The sequence below is a fragment of the Danio rerio genome, chromosome 24, assembly GCF_052040795.2.
Source record: "Danio rerio strain M-AB ecotype USA chromosome 24, GRCz13ab, whole genome shotgun sequence".
Taxonomy (NCBI): domain Eukaryota; kingdom Metazoa; phylum Chordata; class Actinopteri; order Cypriniformes; family Danionidae; genus Danio; species Danio rerio.
In genome coordinates, this window is record NC_141044.1 from 37,415,098 (window position 1) to 37,431,558 (window position 16,461).

Below are 16,461 nucleotides of genomic sequence, written 5' to 3' on the forward strand. Positions count from 1 at the left end.
ACTATTGACTACATAATGAGAAAGAAGCCTTTAATAAGGGTAGAACATGTACATATTTGCTCACCTGAGTTTAAGGGGAATTAGCCATTTCTCTTCAACGTTGATAATAAACTAATTTCTTTCTGTATGAAACGTCAAACAGACACGGTTGCTCCCGAGTCCTGTCAAACCTCCACTAGTTTTTCCTCCATTTCGTGGGTCCAAATAAACAGAAAAAGAGCGCTGTTAACTTCTCCCCCAGCCTCCCGCTGGCCTGCAGCAGGTATACACACACGCACACACACAAGTGAAAGCTGCTCTCTCATTGGCTGTAGGCGATCGCTGATGTTATTTTCAGTCAAAACTCAATTCACACAGCAGGATTTGAATCGCCGACAGCTCCAGATATTTAGCACGCAAAATATCTCACAGGCACCGGCAACTCATCGGCGGTTCTCTCATATCGCGTCTTTGAAACTTTCATACTGTGTGATTGTCACTCACGTGCACGAGCAGCGATTTGCCTGTGATTTCAGGCATTTGTCGGCGATTTCTCAAAACCTGTCAACGAGCCAAAATCGGGGCTAAAATCACGCAGTCTGAACTAGGCATTAGCTAATTCAGAGGAATCAGAATTCAAAGAATTTATTGACAGATAGATGACAGACAACTGCCTAAAAACACCTATATGGTAAGGGTGTCACGATCCTACAAATCCTCGATTCGATTACATTTGATTCTAAAGTCACGATTCGATTTGATTTTCGATTATGAATAATTAAATAATTAATAACGAATTAATCATTTGTAGCCTACCGTTTAAACTACCTGACCTGCATGGTCTTTGTTTTACCCATAAAAAAAAACAGTATCTGAGGTGTTCGCTAAAATGACTAAGTACTTGTGTGAAAGTAAAAGACGGAAGCAGTCTACTGACCCGCTGACTGCCTTGACCCGCTGTCTCGAGCGCATGACAATGTGTGTGCGTCTCTGTCTGTGTGTGAATGAGTGTGTGTGGTCACGTGATGTGCGTTTTCAGCGGTAGTGAGGAAGGAGGGCTGCTCAGAAATGCTACACGCCAGTGTGGATGTGGATCGTCATCGTTCTAAAATGCCATTTAAAAACAAAGACAGTGTAAACAGGACCTGAGTGTGTATTTTTCACGAGCGGATTTGCAACGGGTGCAGGGCGAAGGATCGCGATGCACCCATCGTCTATCATCCCAACCGTAATACGTACATAGCAGAGCTTGCAAACTGTGTTTTTTTTTTGTCGACAACACGAACGTTGTCAACATAACTAACTGGAAATCCAAAATACTTCCACACCGGCGACTTCATTGAAAGAGGAGAGGATTTAAGCTCTGTCGACGGGTCTCCTGCGTCTGCACTTCAACAAGCACTTCAACAAGCATGTTTTTTTCCCGCTTGGCAAGCCAAGCTGACGTGACATGGGGGCGTGGCAGCATCGACGATTCTATTTTTTGATTCGATAATCGAAGTTGAGCATAAATTTCGATCGATTTCGATTAAAAATCGAAATCGTGACACCCTTAACCTATATGGACACCTATTTATTGCACATATCGCTTTTTTGGGTTGGGGGGGGGGGTATGCTGTTGTATTTTGCACTGTTGTTGTGTTTGCACTGTCTGTATTTTGCACTGTCGTTGTATTTCCACGATCTGTATTTTGTAATGTCTGGAGCCAGCACGTAAGCTTTTCACTCATCATAGCACACGTGCTGCTGATTTGATTTGAGACTATGCCTTTTCTGTGTGGGTTAAAAGAAAGAATGGTGTGCATTTTTGAACCAGGAGGAAGATTAGGAAAGTTTTGGGTGATGAAACTTTTCAGACAAATCTGAAAATGACATACACGTCCTTTAGTGACGATATTTTAATATACTGTGCAGCTTAAACAACAACAACAACCTGTCTGATTCTGCACTTTTTGAATTCTACTTGCAAATTTCAGTCCGAATCAGCCTCAAATCAGACAACCAAACTCGACCCGAATTTGAAAAGCATCCTCAATTAAATTCCGAATGGTCCACAATCCGGCCATGCATTATGCATACAGACGCCACACAGTGATTGACTCGTTTGACATCTGATCGATGTGATCGAGTCTCATTCTACACCACTGCATGAGCACTTGGCATCTGCCAGGGAAAGCACAGGAGCTTGTCAATGCAGAGAGGTTTTGGCACAAGCCGCGAGTCTTACCCTGCAGGGAGCAGACCTCTGGTCATAACAGGCCAGGAGAAACAGGCTTACTGTCATTCATTCACTGCTTCTATAAGTACTGCACTATCTGCACTCTCCAGCTAAAGCCACCCTGACTCTACTTTTCCTGCTATTGTACAAATCGCACAATACTGTTATCATTTAATCATCTTTATGTTGTTATATGACAAGTTATATGAGAACAGCGCTTAGCCTCACTGACATCATTCTTCAGGGGAAACTCGATTTGAGAGGATAAATTGGCATGCTGGAATAGGCTCAGATTGCTGTAAAAAAATAATAAAAAAAATCTGTTAATCTGTTTACAGTTTCCGCATTTTGTGATTCACAAGTGTTTTCAGCTTGTTTACAGTTGTGACTTGCATTATATGATGTTGAACTCAGCTCTGTCGACTTCTGATGTTGAAAATTTAAATGTACATTTTAACAAAGTGACTTTTATTGACATTTTAGTGGTCATGGTGAAATAATATCATGTATAAGAAATAATATAGAAAAATAAGTCTGTAAAATAACAGAAAATGTACTGGCAGTTTATTATCAAGGTTAATATACAACAGCAGACAATATATTACTGTACACTGTTAATAAAAGTCACCTTTTCCAACTTTAAGGTTAAAAGTTGTTGCAATTTAAAAGCATAAATAAAAGGGGAAATATAAAATATAAAAACATGAAACAAAATAAAACTGCTAATTTAGGGATATTTCTACAGTGTTATTTTAATTTAGTAACATACAGTTTAAGTCAGAATTATTAGCCCCCTTCAAATTGTTTTCTTCTTTAAGTATTTCCCAAGTAATGTTTAACAGAGCAAGGAAATTTTCACAGTATGTCTGATAATATTTTTTGTTCTGGAGAAAGTCTTATATTGCTTTATTCCAGCTAGAATAAAAGCAGTTTTTAATTTTTTTAAACACAATTTCAGGGACAAAATTATTATCCCTTTAAGCTATATATTTTTTTGATAATCTACAGAACCACAGTAATACAATAAGTTGCCCAATTACCCTAACCTGCATATTTACCCTAATTACCCTAGATAAGCCTTTAAATGTCACTTTAAGCTGTATAGAAGTGTCTTGAAAAATAAGTAGTCAAATATTATTTACTGTCATCATGACAGAGAAAATAAATCAAATAAATTATTAGAAATGAGTTATTAAAACTATTATGTTTAGAAATGTGTTGAAAAAAATCTTCTGTTGAACAGAAAGTAGGGAAAAAAAATAAACAAGCGGTTGAATATTTCAGGGGGGGCAATAATTCTGACTTCAACTGTATATACCATGTATTACTTCAAATGAAATAATATACATTTTATTTTAGCTAGCAGAAATTAACTGACAAAACGTTAAATAAAAAAATACCAAAATACATATTTGAAGTTATTATAAATACAACTAATTAACAAAAAAATATTTTTTAAAAGCAAACAATGCCAATAAATAATAAAAACTACAATACAACGATAATTTTCAAGTTGCGTCCAATAATTATGAACAAATAATATTAAAATTCGTCATCATTTTGAATAAAATGGAAATTATGAAACAACAAATATTTGAAACAGCTATAAAACGTAATAAAAAGCTGCAAAGAAATGTTAGCCTTACAACATTATAATTTGCATTATGATAAAGCATATCACTCTCATATTTGACTGATTACTGGTCAGATGGTCCTCCGCTGAAGCAGACCAGGTTTGTGCCTGGTCAGTACATGAATGCGACCAGATGGAAAAGCTAGGTTGCTGCCAGAAGTGATGTTAGTGAGGCCAGCAAGGGGGCGCTCACCCTGTGGTCTGTGTGGATCCTAACACCCCAGTATATTGATGGGGGCTCATTGAGCGTCGTCTTTTCAGATGAGACATTAAAACAGAGGTCCTGACTCTCTGTGGTTGTTAAAAATCCCCCCCCCAAAAAAAAACAGTAGGGGTTTAACCCCGGCACCCTGACCAAATTTGACCACTGGTCTCTGTCCATCATGGCCTCCTAACCATCCCCATATCATAATTGGCTTTATCACCCTGTCCCCACCAATCAGCTGGTGTGTGGTCAGTTGCAAGATGGCTGTATATTCCCCAAAAAATGTGTAAAGCGATTTGTGTGTCCAGAAATGCTCTAAATAAAAACGTAAGGAATTAATATTTAATTTTAGATTCTGGATATTTATTATTATTTGTAATTATTTATTCATCCAAAATTAATTGAAATATATAATTAGAAGCATGAACACACAAAAATCTGACACTGAACAATATGAAAAAGAGAATATTTCTCCATTTGTGTGTGTGTGTGTGTGTGTGTGTGTGTGTGTATATATATATACACACACACACACACACGCACACACACGTGTGTGTGTGTGTGTATATATATATATATATATATATATATGTGTGTGTGTGTGTGTGTGTGTGTGTGTGTGTGTGTGTGTGTGTGTGTGTGTTACTGTATTAACATTTATTATGTAAGCTATATGTGAAAAACAATACAAAAAAATTGTTATATACAATTTGTATAACATACACAAATGTATATCTAAACATAAACCTCATGTATAATATTTGTATTTGTGTATTTATGTTTACATAATAAATATACACAATACATAAACATATTACGCTGAAACAAACTTTTATTTTATTATCACGATTAATTTTTGCCCAGCACTAATAATAAATAAATAAATAAATAAAACAGCAGCACAAATAAAATCTCATTGTGCATTTTAATAAAAGAAGCAAAAAAAACCCAAAAAAAAAAAACAAACATATGGCTTGGGAACAAGAAGAAATATAATTGACATTTTTATGCTAGTCCATTATGCAGCATGATATACAATCTGTGCACAAGAGCCAAAAGACAAATTACAGCTCAGGTTTCAGTGAATATGAAAAGCCAATAAATAAATCAAGTCTTCAATCTACACACACCATAAAGGCTACGACGAAAAAAAATAAAACCCAGCAGAGCACATGGACCTTCACATGCATAAAAGCACACTCACAAGACACGTGCCATTTAGCAGATAAAAAAGGATGAACTACCTATTGTTTTATGGGCTGTGGGAACACACTGGAAAGCTCATTCAGCTGAGAAAAGCGCTGATATCAGCTCAAACGCAGGAGAAAGACGTGCGCACACTAAAGTATGATGCTTTAAGACAGATGCTGCAGCTAACATGAACATGTGAGCATCTTTAAACTAAAATGGATTATACTGTTTAAGTCAAAAAAAAAATTTTTTTTCAAATATTTCCCAAATTATGTTTAACAGAGCAAGGAATTTATCACAGTATTTCCTATAATATTTTCATTATTACTTGTTTTACTTCGGCTAGAATGAAAGCAGTTATTAATCTTTTTAAGCCATTTAAAAGGTCAACATTTTTCAGACCCCCTGGTTTTTAAGATTAATTTGTGACTTTTTGCAATAAAAATGATTTTGTGGTTTTAATTTCCAGAAATTTGTGGACAATTTTGTAATTTAAAAAAAAAAAAAATATATATATATATATATATATATATATATATATATATATATATATATATATATATATATATATATATATATATATATATATATAAATAAATAATATTTTCAATTTTTCATTTTCAATTTTTATTCCAAATATCGTAATGCATAGCAAATCGTGAGCATTTTATCATGACTGCATCGCATCGTGAGCTGAGTGTTTCAGTACACCCCATCTATAAGTCATGTAAAACAATTAATTGCAAACTGAAATAATCTAATTTGATTTGAATCTCAATGTTTTATGAGTTTATTAAAATTTTTTGCCATTATTTTGCAGTTAAACATTTTTTTTAATTGCATACAGAACAAACCATCTTTATACAATGACCTGTCTAATTAACCTAGTTAAGCTTTTAAATTGCACTTTAATCTAAATATGATCTTGAAAGTATTTAGTAAAACATTATGAACTGTCATCATGGCAAATTCAAAATAAATCAGTTATTAGAAATGAGTTATTAAAACTGATGCATTTAGAAATGTTGAAAAAAAATCTTCTCTCCGTTAAACAGAAATTGGGGAAAAATACTTCTATACTTATACATATATTCAACTATGTACCGCCATGTCTTTTCAGACCAATGAACTGTCTTTTTTACGAGAAGAGGGGCATTGGGGGTCGCTAAGAAATGCTCTAAAAACACTGTAGGATCATGAAGCTTGCAGTTTTGTGAGGGTCTCTGGAGACTGTTTACTGAGAGGAAACTGTGAGCGTAATGACACTGACCACACTGCTTGACCTTAGAAATAAATCATCTGCAGCCAGTCTAATGCAAACTAAATCTGTGCAGCGGCTAATGGCAAAACACAGCATCCAGAACACTTCATTTACTTCCTTTAAAAAGACGGGACAGAGTTTGTTTGCGAATTCATTGCATTTCCATGCAGCATACGGACCAATAAAGACTCTTATTCATTTTTTCTAGTGATTTAAACTGTTAAAAATAATATCTGTAAATCAGCATTTTATTTTTTCAGGAATAATTATGCTTTTTTTTGTTAACAAAACAGAGGCTGAAAAACCTATAACGAAACATATCAAGAGTTTAATTATGCTTTGAATTGCATTAAGAGACCTTGATCTATCCTCCAACAATGTTTAACCATGAAATGGTTAAATCACCAAATAAAACAAGTGACTTATTCACATTTTTTATTGGTTAAAGTTATATATTGTCTGGGTTGGTGTTATAGATTCCAGTATAAAAACCTTGTAATAAATTGCCAGCACATTTTCTTTTATTTTTCAGACTCATTTATCTATCTATTATTTCATACTATACTATCTCTATACTTATACATTATTAGACTAAACTACAAAAATGTCAATAAAAGTCTGTTCATTTTTTTGCATCTTGAATTTTCAATATAAAAAGTCGACAGAGCAGAGATCAACATCCCAATATGATCAACATCCCATAATGCATAATACCATAATGCAATTCACAACCGTAAATATCACACAAAAACACCACACAAAAGCTATTAACAAATATTCTTATAGTGCCCAGAAGACAACCAATAGCAAGTAATTTAGTGTAACAACAGCTTTAAAAAAAAAAATAAAAAATTTCAGTCATTATATTATTATATTACATTATATTATATAGTAAGAATCACTTGATGACGTATTGAAAGACTCAAGGATCATGGTGCTGAAACAAAATACTCACTAATTCTAAATTGCCATTATAAAATTTTATAATTGCTAGGTTTTACCTATTTGTCAACATGTTTTTTATCATTTAAAATAAGAAAAATGTCCACTGCAAAAAAATAAATAAATAAATAAAAATAAATAAATAAATGAATAAATATCTCTGTATTTTAACAAATTACTAGTTTTAGGATTCATGTTTTGTCCACTCATTTATGCTTTTGAATTCCAGTGTGGGACTTGATGTTTCCTCCAATGCCTTTTGATGTTGAAAAGTAAAAAAAAAAAAAAAAAAAAAGTACTTCTTTTGACCTTTTTAATTGTTTGAAGTGATATATTGTCTGGATTGATGTATAGTAAATAATTGTACAAAAACTGCTAATTAATTCTTTATCTGCTGTTTTATGGACTTCTTTCTAAAAAGATGCTTTCTTTTACAATATTATATATATATATATATATATATATATATATATATATATTCCCTTCTGTTTGATTTTATTATTATTAACAATATTATTATTATTATTATTATTATTATTATTATTTCATGTCTGTCTTTTTGTGTATATATGTGGAATTTTACCTTATTATTTATATACTTAATGTATAATTATGTTTATGTTTAATGGATCATTATTTAACCTAAAAAAGTGTTTTTATTGAACTTGTTAGATATGAAACATGCAATACAGCGGTTTCCTTTTTTTTTTTACACAACAAACCAAACTTGTCACACACATCTACATTTACGTTCTATAAACATTTATAACATTAAAATAAAAAACAAACAAATAATATTATCCAAAAGGAATTAAGAGAAGAAATAAATAACAGAAAATTTATACTACTATAAAATAACTGAAAGGTTATGTGATCTAAAACAGGTTTCCAAGTGAGATCAGTAAACCCTCTTACAGTACTGTACAGCTTTTTTCAGGTCAAGCGGTGTAAAAAGCCCACAAGCCATTGCTTAAATGTTGGAAAGGATTTTCCCCTTCCATTTGATCAATATTAACCGTCTAGCCAAGCAAATTTTGACATTTTCACGATTTTATTTCTGAAACAGAACCTTTGCTTGCATTTAATACACTCTTTATGTAAATAAAAATATTTTTTAAAAATTTATTTGATGTGGACACCAAAATGAGACCTCTTCTAATTGACCCTCATACTTTGATTCATATCACAGTCCATTAACATTTGCCCAACAGTGATTAGAATCAGGGGCATAATGAGGATCTTCACCCATCTGCTGAAAACAGATAATGGCTATAAAAGTAAATAATGTGGCACTTTACTCAAAGCCCCTGGGAAATATGCAATTACATTAATGGAATAGTTCATGTCATTATTTATTCTACATATTTACTCATACGTGATTCCAGATATTGTGTATTCTTATTTATTTATTTATTAAATGAAACTAAAATGAAGATAAGCTATGGAAGTATGGATGGATGGACGTATGGATGGATGAATGGATGGACACACATTCAAAATATTATTAAATATTAGTATAATAATAGGGTGTGTGATACTGACAAAAAAAAAATTATGTTTCACTGCTAATTTCAAACAAGTTTATCAAAAATTGGTCGATTCAATCAGAAAAGAAACAGTGAATTTCTGAGATGCACAAATATACTGCAAAAAACAAACAAAACTGTCTTACAAGTAACACTATTAACTTCTTCGACTGACTGGATAAAAACCAATATCAAAAAGAATTCAGAAAAAATAGGTGTGATATCCCCAAACTACTGAATTTCAATTCTATATTTTCAAATGCTAAAAACAACATAAACCTATGCAGGGATTTTTGTTTCCCTTTCATAACTTGAATTCTAATTCAAGCAGCTTTTGGACAAGTATTTGGATGCACCGAATTTTTTGCCTGCAGAAAATAAATTAATGAATTAGTTTATAAATTTTTAATTCGTCTTAGTCCCTTATTTATCAGGGGGTCGCCAAAGCACAATGAACCAAACTATTCCAGCATATGTTTTATGCAGCCAATGCATTTCAGGCCGCAACCCATTACTGAGAAACATCTGCACACATATACACAGTTCTCACACACACACACACAGATGAATTGAATAAACTAAAGTATGTGTCTTTGGACTGTTGGGGAAACCGGAGCACCAGGAGAAAACCCACGCCAACACTTGAACACTTGAAGCGAGTAAACCAATTGCCTTAAAAAGCAAAAAGTTGACATTACAAATATAATGCAATCTATTGTAACTTGAAACTGTTAAGTTCCTTAAAGGGCCAGGACACCCCCTATTTTCGATTCAGGTCTACCTCAGAATTTTTTCAAAAGATGCATCATAATGGGCGTGGAGCTCCGTTAGCAAAAGGACAGAAGTGGGCATGGCCAGCAGGGGAGAAGGAGGGGAGCAAACAACTGTTGTCAGTCGGCTCACAAAATGAGACACAAACCGTGAGGAGATGCATGAGTTTATAGTTTACAAAAGTTAAAATGCAAAGAAATAAACAGCAATTTAATGCCCTGCTACAAATGTTATTCATAATTTTATATAAAGATAACTACAATTTAGATCATTATAAAGATAATCGTGTTCATATAAACACTATAAATGAAAAATGAATATAAATATTCTCCCTCAATCCCGGGTCTGAATGCAGACTCAGTGCAGCAGGTCTCTTGCTCTGTCTATTTTAACCATTAGTCTTGTTGGCAATCTGGAGGATTTAGGCAAACACAGCAGCACGGCGATGTGTCTAAATGTGAACAAACTCCTGAGAAAAGACAACGTTTGCCATTCTCCAATTCTCATACTGCTCTCACGACAAAAATGCTTGCTGCACACAAACAGCTTTGCTGTGTCGGCTCTGACAGAATCGCGGGAAAAAACATGCAACAAATCCCGTGGATCATGTAAACAAACACATACGTCCCTTCATGAACAGCTAAATACTGCATGCCATGGGTCCGTGTCTCACAGCTTGGCACTGGCAGGTCTATGTCTTGCCTTCGGAAAGCACGAGCAGTCATGAATAATTATGAATAATAATGAGAAACCGACGCGTCATCACTCCACTTGAAGTTTTGCGCTACATCGCCGATTTTTTTCCTCAAAAATCATTTTAAACCCAGAAGCTGAAATTAGCTGACAAAAGCTCAAAATTATTCCGTTTTCCCACAATTAAAGCTGACAGGCGTCAACATTGTCTAACTGATGCTCAACACACACAAATCTATTAAAATCTCAAAAAAAAAAAAGTACTTAAGGGTTTCGTGAACTTGTAATGAAGCACCAAATATGAAATATTGTGATAATTACAGTAATTATTTTAAAACAGACGTGCTAAAACACTCTGACAGTGTAAAAAGGGATTAGTTGACTATACAAAAAGTAAGTACAATTTGCATACTTATATAACATAACAATTAAGTCAACTTAACAGTTCCAAGTTACAATGGGTTTACTTACATTATTCATGTAAAAGTCAACTTGTTGCTTTCAAGGCAATTGGTTTCCTAGCTAAGTAACTAATCGCTTTTTACAGTGTACACTGTAAAACCCAACAGTCAGCTTTATCAGAAGAAATGTGTGTAGTTAACTCAATTTACTGAAAGTTAATTCTACTCATTTGAAAAGCGTTTTGAACTCTTTAAGGTAAGGAGTTAAATCTCATTACTTCAATTTAAATGGTGTAAGTTCACAGTACTCATATTCACCTTATTCTTCGCCGACAAGCGTGCGCAGCCATTTGAATCTTTTTGGCTCGAGACTTCCGGTCTCATTCATTTCCATTAATTTTTAGGCATTAAAAACTGCTCGTTTCGCTGTTTGATATTGTAAACTGATATTTCCTTATTATATTATTCTACTTGGTCTATATAGTCATGCAAACATTTGTTTGTAGAGCAAGTAGTTTAACCGTTTAACCGTTTTCTGCCGCTTATTATTCCTAGTCATTTCTCCCATAGGCAACTGAATTTGAAGTTCTAAAAAAAAAAATCTCAAAAACAGGCGCACTTCCGCATTTCAGAATAAGGTCAATAGATTAGTTTATCTCAAATTGTTTGATGCAATCAGTTTCCACAAACGGTTTGAGTTACCTAAACTTTTTGGGTTTTACAGTATATTTACATTGAAAATGTAAAAAATTCGAAATAAGTGCACTTTAAATACCCGTTTCTTGCACTTCTTCACCTGTGAAAAAAAAAAGTTGTAAAATTAAAAAAGGTGGAATATTGAGCACATGCACTCAATGTTCGCAGCTTTGCTTGCACAGCGGAAGTGGGGGTGTAATCTGGTGTAGAGGTTGGATTATTTCATTATGGATTGTTCAAGCAAACTTCTCCCACACCTGATGGTGGATGCAACTGTACTCAAGACAGTAAATTTGGTAATTTGGTGCTTTATTTCAATAGTTTAGCAACCAAAAAACGTTGCCTGGGAAATGCTTTGAATTTCCGTATAGTATATAAAAGTTAGTGTTCCAATTGGAACAACATTAAACTCCCCTAACCTGATTTCACCAAGTACCGTAGGACATGTTTCTGGATCAATATCCATGTTGATCTGGAACAACATTCCGATCGGCCAATCAGAATTAAGGGATAGGTTTAGGCTTTTGATTAGGTTTATGCATTTCTACACGAGTGTTATCTAACTATTATTCACCTCTTATTTGGTGAATAATTGACAGTTATGGTTGGGTTTAGGGGTAGCGAAAAGGTATGGATTATATTTTCAAACAAAAAAGTTCTGTAGATGTTAATCCAGCATCATACTTGGCAAAATCATGATGTGCTATATGTGTTAGTGTTCCAATTGACACTAGATTCCGTTGGGTGTACAAGTGCATAGTGTGTCATTTTAGACAACTATAGATATTGCATAAACATGAATATTGTACCACATAATCACATTCTTTAGGTTTGGTCTCAGTTTAAAGAACGTCTGCTTTAAACGGATGAAGGCCTAAATGAAAAAGGATAAAAGCACCTTTCTTGAGAGTGCCGAGAAGCTTTAAACCTGAGGGAACACATCAGTCCTGTCATTAAATGAAGTTGTCAGATCGAAGAGACTGTGAAATTGAAAATACCAAAAGGTCTTGTCCAGTAACCAAAATGTGAAATTGAACAAGCGAGAACACCCTGCAGCACACAAACACTGGTCACAAGCTGGAAAACAGAAAACATTTAAACAATCGGTTTAAACCAACAGACAGACAAAGGATAAACAAGTATTGAAACAAATGTGCTATTAAAATTGAAGTGAATTATAAACAGCAAGACAGTTTTTTAATTTTAAAATGTTCTATAAACAGGTCTTTACTCAGCAAATATTTTGTCTTATCTGCTTATGAAGCGCTGACTTAAGTCAAGCAATTCACACTGCAATATTATCATTGACTGAGCAGGATGACCTTTCAGAGCGCACGACTGGCCAAACATATGAGTCACTTCATAATGATATACACAACGCTCATGGATGAAGGTATACAAAACAAGAAAGCAAAATGACTGTTTATGGTCTATCAGACATGCCAGCGGCAGCAGGTCTTTTTCTAGACGAGGAAAAGACCTTTGAGATCCACCATCTGTGGGTAAAGTGGGTCATAGTGCAATTTTATTATTTAAAAACTGTTTTCGATTTAAACTCCCACATGGTCACATTTCTAAATAGATTTATTAAATGCTAATTCACCCAACAATGTCGCACCAAAGAAGTCTTGAATCGTTAAAGTGATTTGTTCTTAACTGCTGAATCTTTCAGTAAGAATGGGAGGGGTGTTTTTTTTTTTGAGCGGGTCAACGAATCTTCAAGATATTAGTCGAAATATGTTGATTAACACAGCATTAAAGTACAGAAGTCTTTTGTGAGTGACTGAATCATTGAACTGTTTCCAAATTAGTATTAGTAATTATGATTTTTATTATTATTATAAAAGAATGTATGTTGTGTGTTTGTTTTCTGTTTTGCTCTTTTCCGTTATGTACTCTGTCCTGTACTAGGTGTGCAACCATTGGTCAAGAAGGCTATCAATCATCATTATGATGCCACTTGGCACACTGATCAGGAGCTGGGTTCTGTTCTTACACAAGTTGTACTAAAGAGATCTAAAAAGTTCATATCAATAAATTTTATATATAGTATATACTGACGTCATTTATCTCATATGCGCTATGTCACCGTAGCTTACTAGGCGAGTGTGAGTATTTACAAGGCTCCAACTAAAAGTAGAAACTGTGCACAATCTCACCACGTGTGTTTGCTGGATCAGTTTTTCACAGACATTTACAGCAGAAGGCCCTATTTCACTGCGATTGAGAGAATAAAAGTACTCCATTTTTTCTCTCTCTCTTGCTCTCACTTACTCGCTGTGGGCCCATTTGACCTGCTGGCTTGACTTTTCCTTCCCTCTCGGCTGTTTTACAGCGATATTTCTAGATACAAACACGAGCGCTTGTCTGCAGAGTTTTCTCCACCGTGTTTATCACGGATCAGCTGTGATCGCGGTTGCCGCCTGGCGCTTATCAGTATCAATCTGTGAAGAGCGCAGCGCACAAGAACCAATCGCAGCCGTTTTTGTTGAGGGTGTGACCAATCAAAGGGGTGTAAGAGAACTTGGTAGACAAGGATCAGAAAGCGAGCAGGATATTTATATTTGTTTATATTAAATTGCTATAAATGGTACAGTTTATATATATATATATATATATATATATATATATATATATATATATATATATATATATATATATATATATATATATATATATAAATCTGTTTGTATTAAATGACAAAATTGCATTACAAATAGTAAATAAATATAAACATATTCATACATTTTAATACAAGACATCTGCTTGAAGAAAATATAAAACTGTGTATGGAAAGCACCGTGATGCACCAAGATATCGAATTGAACCTAATCAATGGCATGATAATCGTAACCGAACCGCGAGACCAGTATAGGTTCACAGCTTTAGCGGGGTGCCACACCAAAATTCATCCCGCCATGGCTACATTACAGCATTTCATTCAAAACATTCAGTTGTTGTTTTTTTTAATAGTGGGTTATAAAATCGCACCAAAATATATTAAAAGCTAAGTGAATTATAACAGTGCAAACGTTTCTGTAATCGTAATAGTTCTGTGCGTTATTTGTTTAACCCTTTAAAGTGACATGCTGGCTGACTGACTGACTGACTGACTGGTGCATGATTCATCAGGTTATAGCAAACACAATGTAGCTTTCAGTTAAGATGAACACAGTTTATATAATCATACTTTATCTATAGATAAAGGTCTATGGTTTTTGCTTGTAATAACTTTATCCTGCTAAAGTTTATGGCTGTTTCAATTTACTTCAGGGCGCATTAATGTCGCTCTGTATGTCTATTGGAGACATTCAGAAATATTCCTAGCAAATCTAATAAATGTCGGAGACATACCCGTTACATAAACGTGTTAAATCGCACTTCAGCAGCGTCTATTTGAACGCACACAAGAAAACCTGCACTTGAGCAGCGTATATTTGAGGGCGTGTGCAAGAAGTTTAGTGCACAAACAGACACAAGCAGAGATATGTATGCCCGTATAACATAAATGCGATCTCGATTCGTAATACTGCACTCACAAAATTAGTCATTTGAATAACGCCATAGGTAGTTAATGGATCTGTGTAAAAAGCTGCCGCCACAGCTGGAATAAAATCCAACAGGAAACACTGGATCATCTAATTATATCTAAACATATTAGCAGCACAATTGGAGAATTTTTGTAAAAAAAAATTTGTTTATTTAAATTTAGATATAAATATAAATAATAAATAAATAATATATCAATTTAAATATCCATGTAAAAAAAAAAAAGTTTTTATAGTTTTGTTTCTGTGTAACACATATACATAAAACATATTTATAAATAAAAACACAAGCATAAGCATCTACAAGGCATGTGGCTAAGATCCAAGACTAACAATTCTGCACTACAAAAAAAAAAAAAAAAAAAAAAAAAAACGTCTCTGACATGCTAAAATGTCTCAGGCAGAATAAAACGTTTGCAGCAGACTTACACGAAGCAGCAGCGCTCCCTTGTGTCGGTTCCAAGACTTCACCACAAAACCCTGTCAATGAAGAAAAAACACTATTTCAAGTTACAAATGTTCAAGTCAACTAAGTAATTATAGCAAGCGTAGAAAGTAGTTTACTTCCAAATTAAACGCAATTTATTTTACCTGACAAATGACCTCATTATCAGAATTAAGTCCCTCACAATGCAATGATCTGAAGAATTTACTTCAACCATTGTTCTACAAACAAAAAATCTAACCCATATACTAACTATAGCACTTAATCGACAACACTCGCATATACAAAAAAAACACACACTACAATACAACTCAATTATTTACTAAGTGGTAGGCTCTTCTGAAAATTGTCAATGCAGCATGGATATTAGCTTCTCTCATAATTGGCTGTGCTGTAATGGGTATCTGCAGGTGCAGCTCTTTAACGTAATTGGCAGATTATGCTGGAAGCTAATTAACTGAAGGCGTGACAAGTAATTTGCATCTTTTTACCAGCTGAACCCTGTCAGGTCTTCTCTGGCCAGGTGTTTTATGAACTTCACAACAGAAGGGCCTTTTACTGTAGATCTGGCGCACGCATGGCTGAATCTACAGAAAATAACAATAGTTATTATGACTCAAGAATCATGACAATAAGAAGAATCTGCTAATTTCTTTAATATTTGTGCAGAATTTTGTGAAAAATATCAATAAAAATATTTCTGCTTAAATCCACATTTTTTTGAGTGTAAGCTAAAAAAGGTTCATTTAAAGTCGGCATGAAATTTAAATTTACTCTTCTTATTTTTTATGTGAATATAGTAGTGCTGCTGGTTATAATCGATGTGTCTGTGCACTTCATTATTTTGTAAACATTCATTTGGCCTCATAACCTTTACTCAAAAACCCTAACATTCCCACAACCCTTGAAACAACTTTTGTTTACTTCTCAGGCCTTTAGGACAAGGCAATTA

At 34.0% G+C, this 16,461-nt stretch overlaps 1 long non-coding RNA gene across 4 annotated transcripts in view; it reads right to left on the minus strand.

Annotated features, from left to right (window-relative positions):
• LOC147838087 (uncharacterized) overlaps positions 1-16,461 on the minus strand; it is a 30,846-nt gene that overhangs the window by 9,411 nt on the left and 4,974 nt on the right. For 2 of the 4 annotated variants that reach the window (XR_015525391.1, XR_015525390.1), the window contains exon 2: positions 15,494-15,544. This is a non-coding gene — a long non-coding RNA (uncharacterized LOC147838087). Of the gene's footprint in view, positions 1-15,493; positions 15,545-15,667; positions 15,848-16,000; positions 16,097-16,461 lie in introns of those variants that run through there. The other 2 variants (XR_015525392.1, XR_015525389.1) reach the window with 2 other exon arrangements.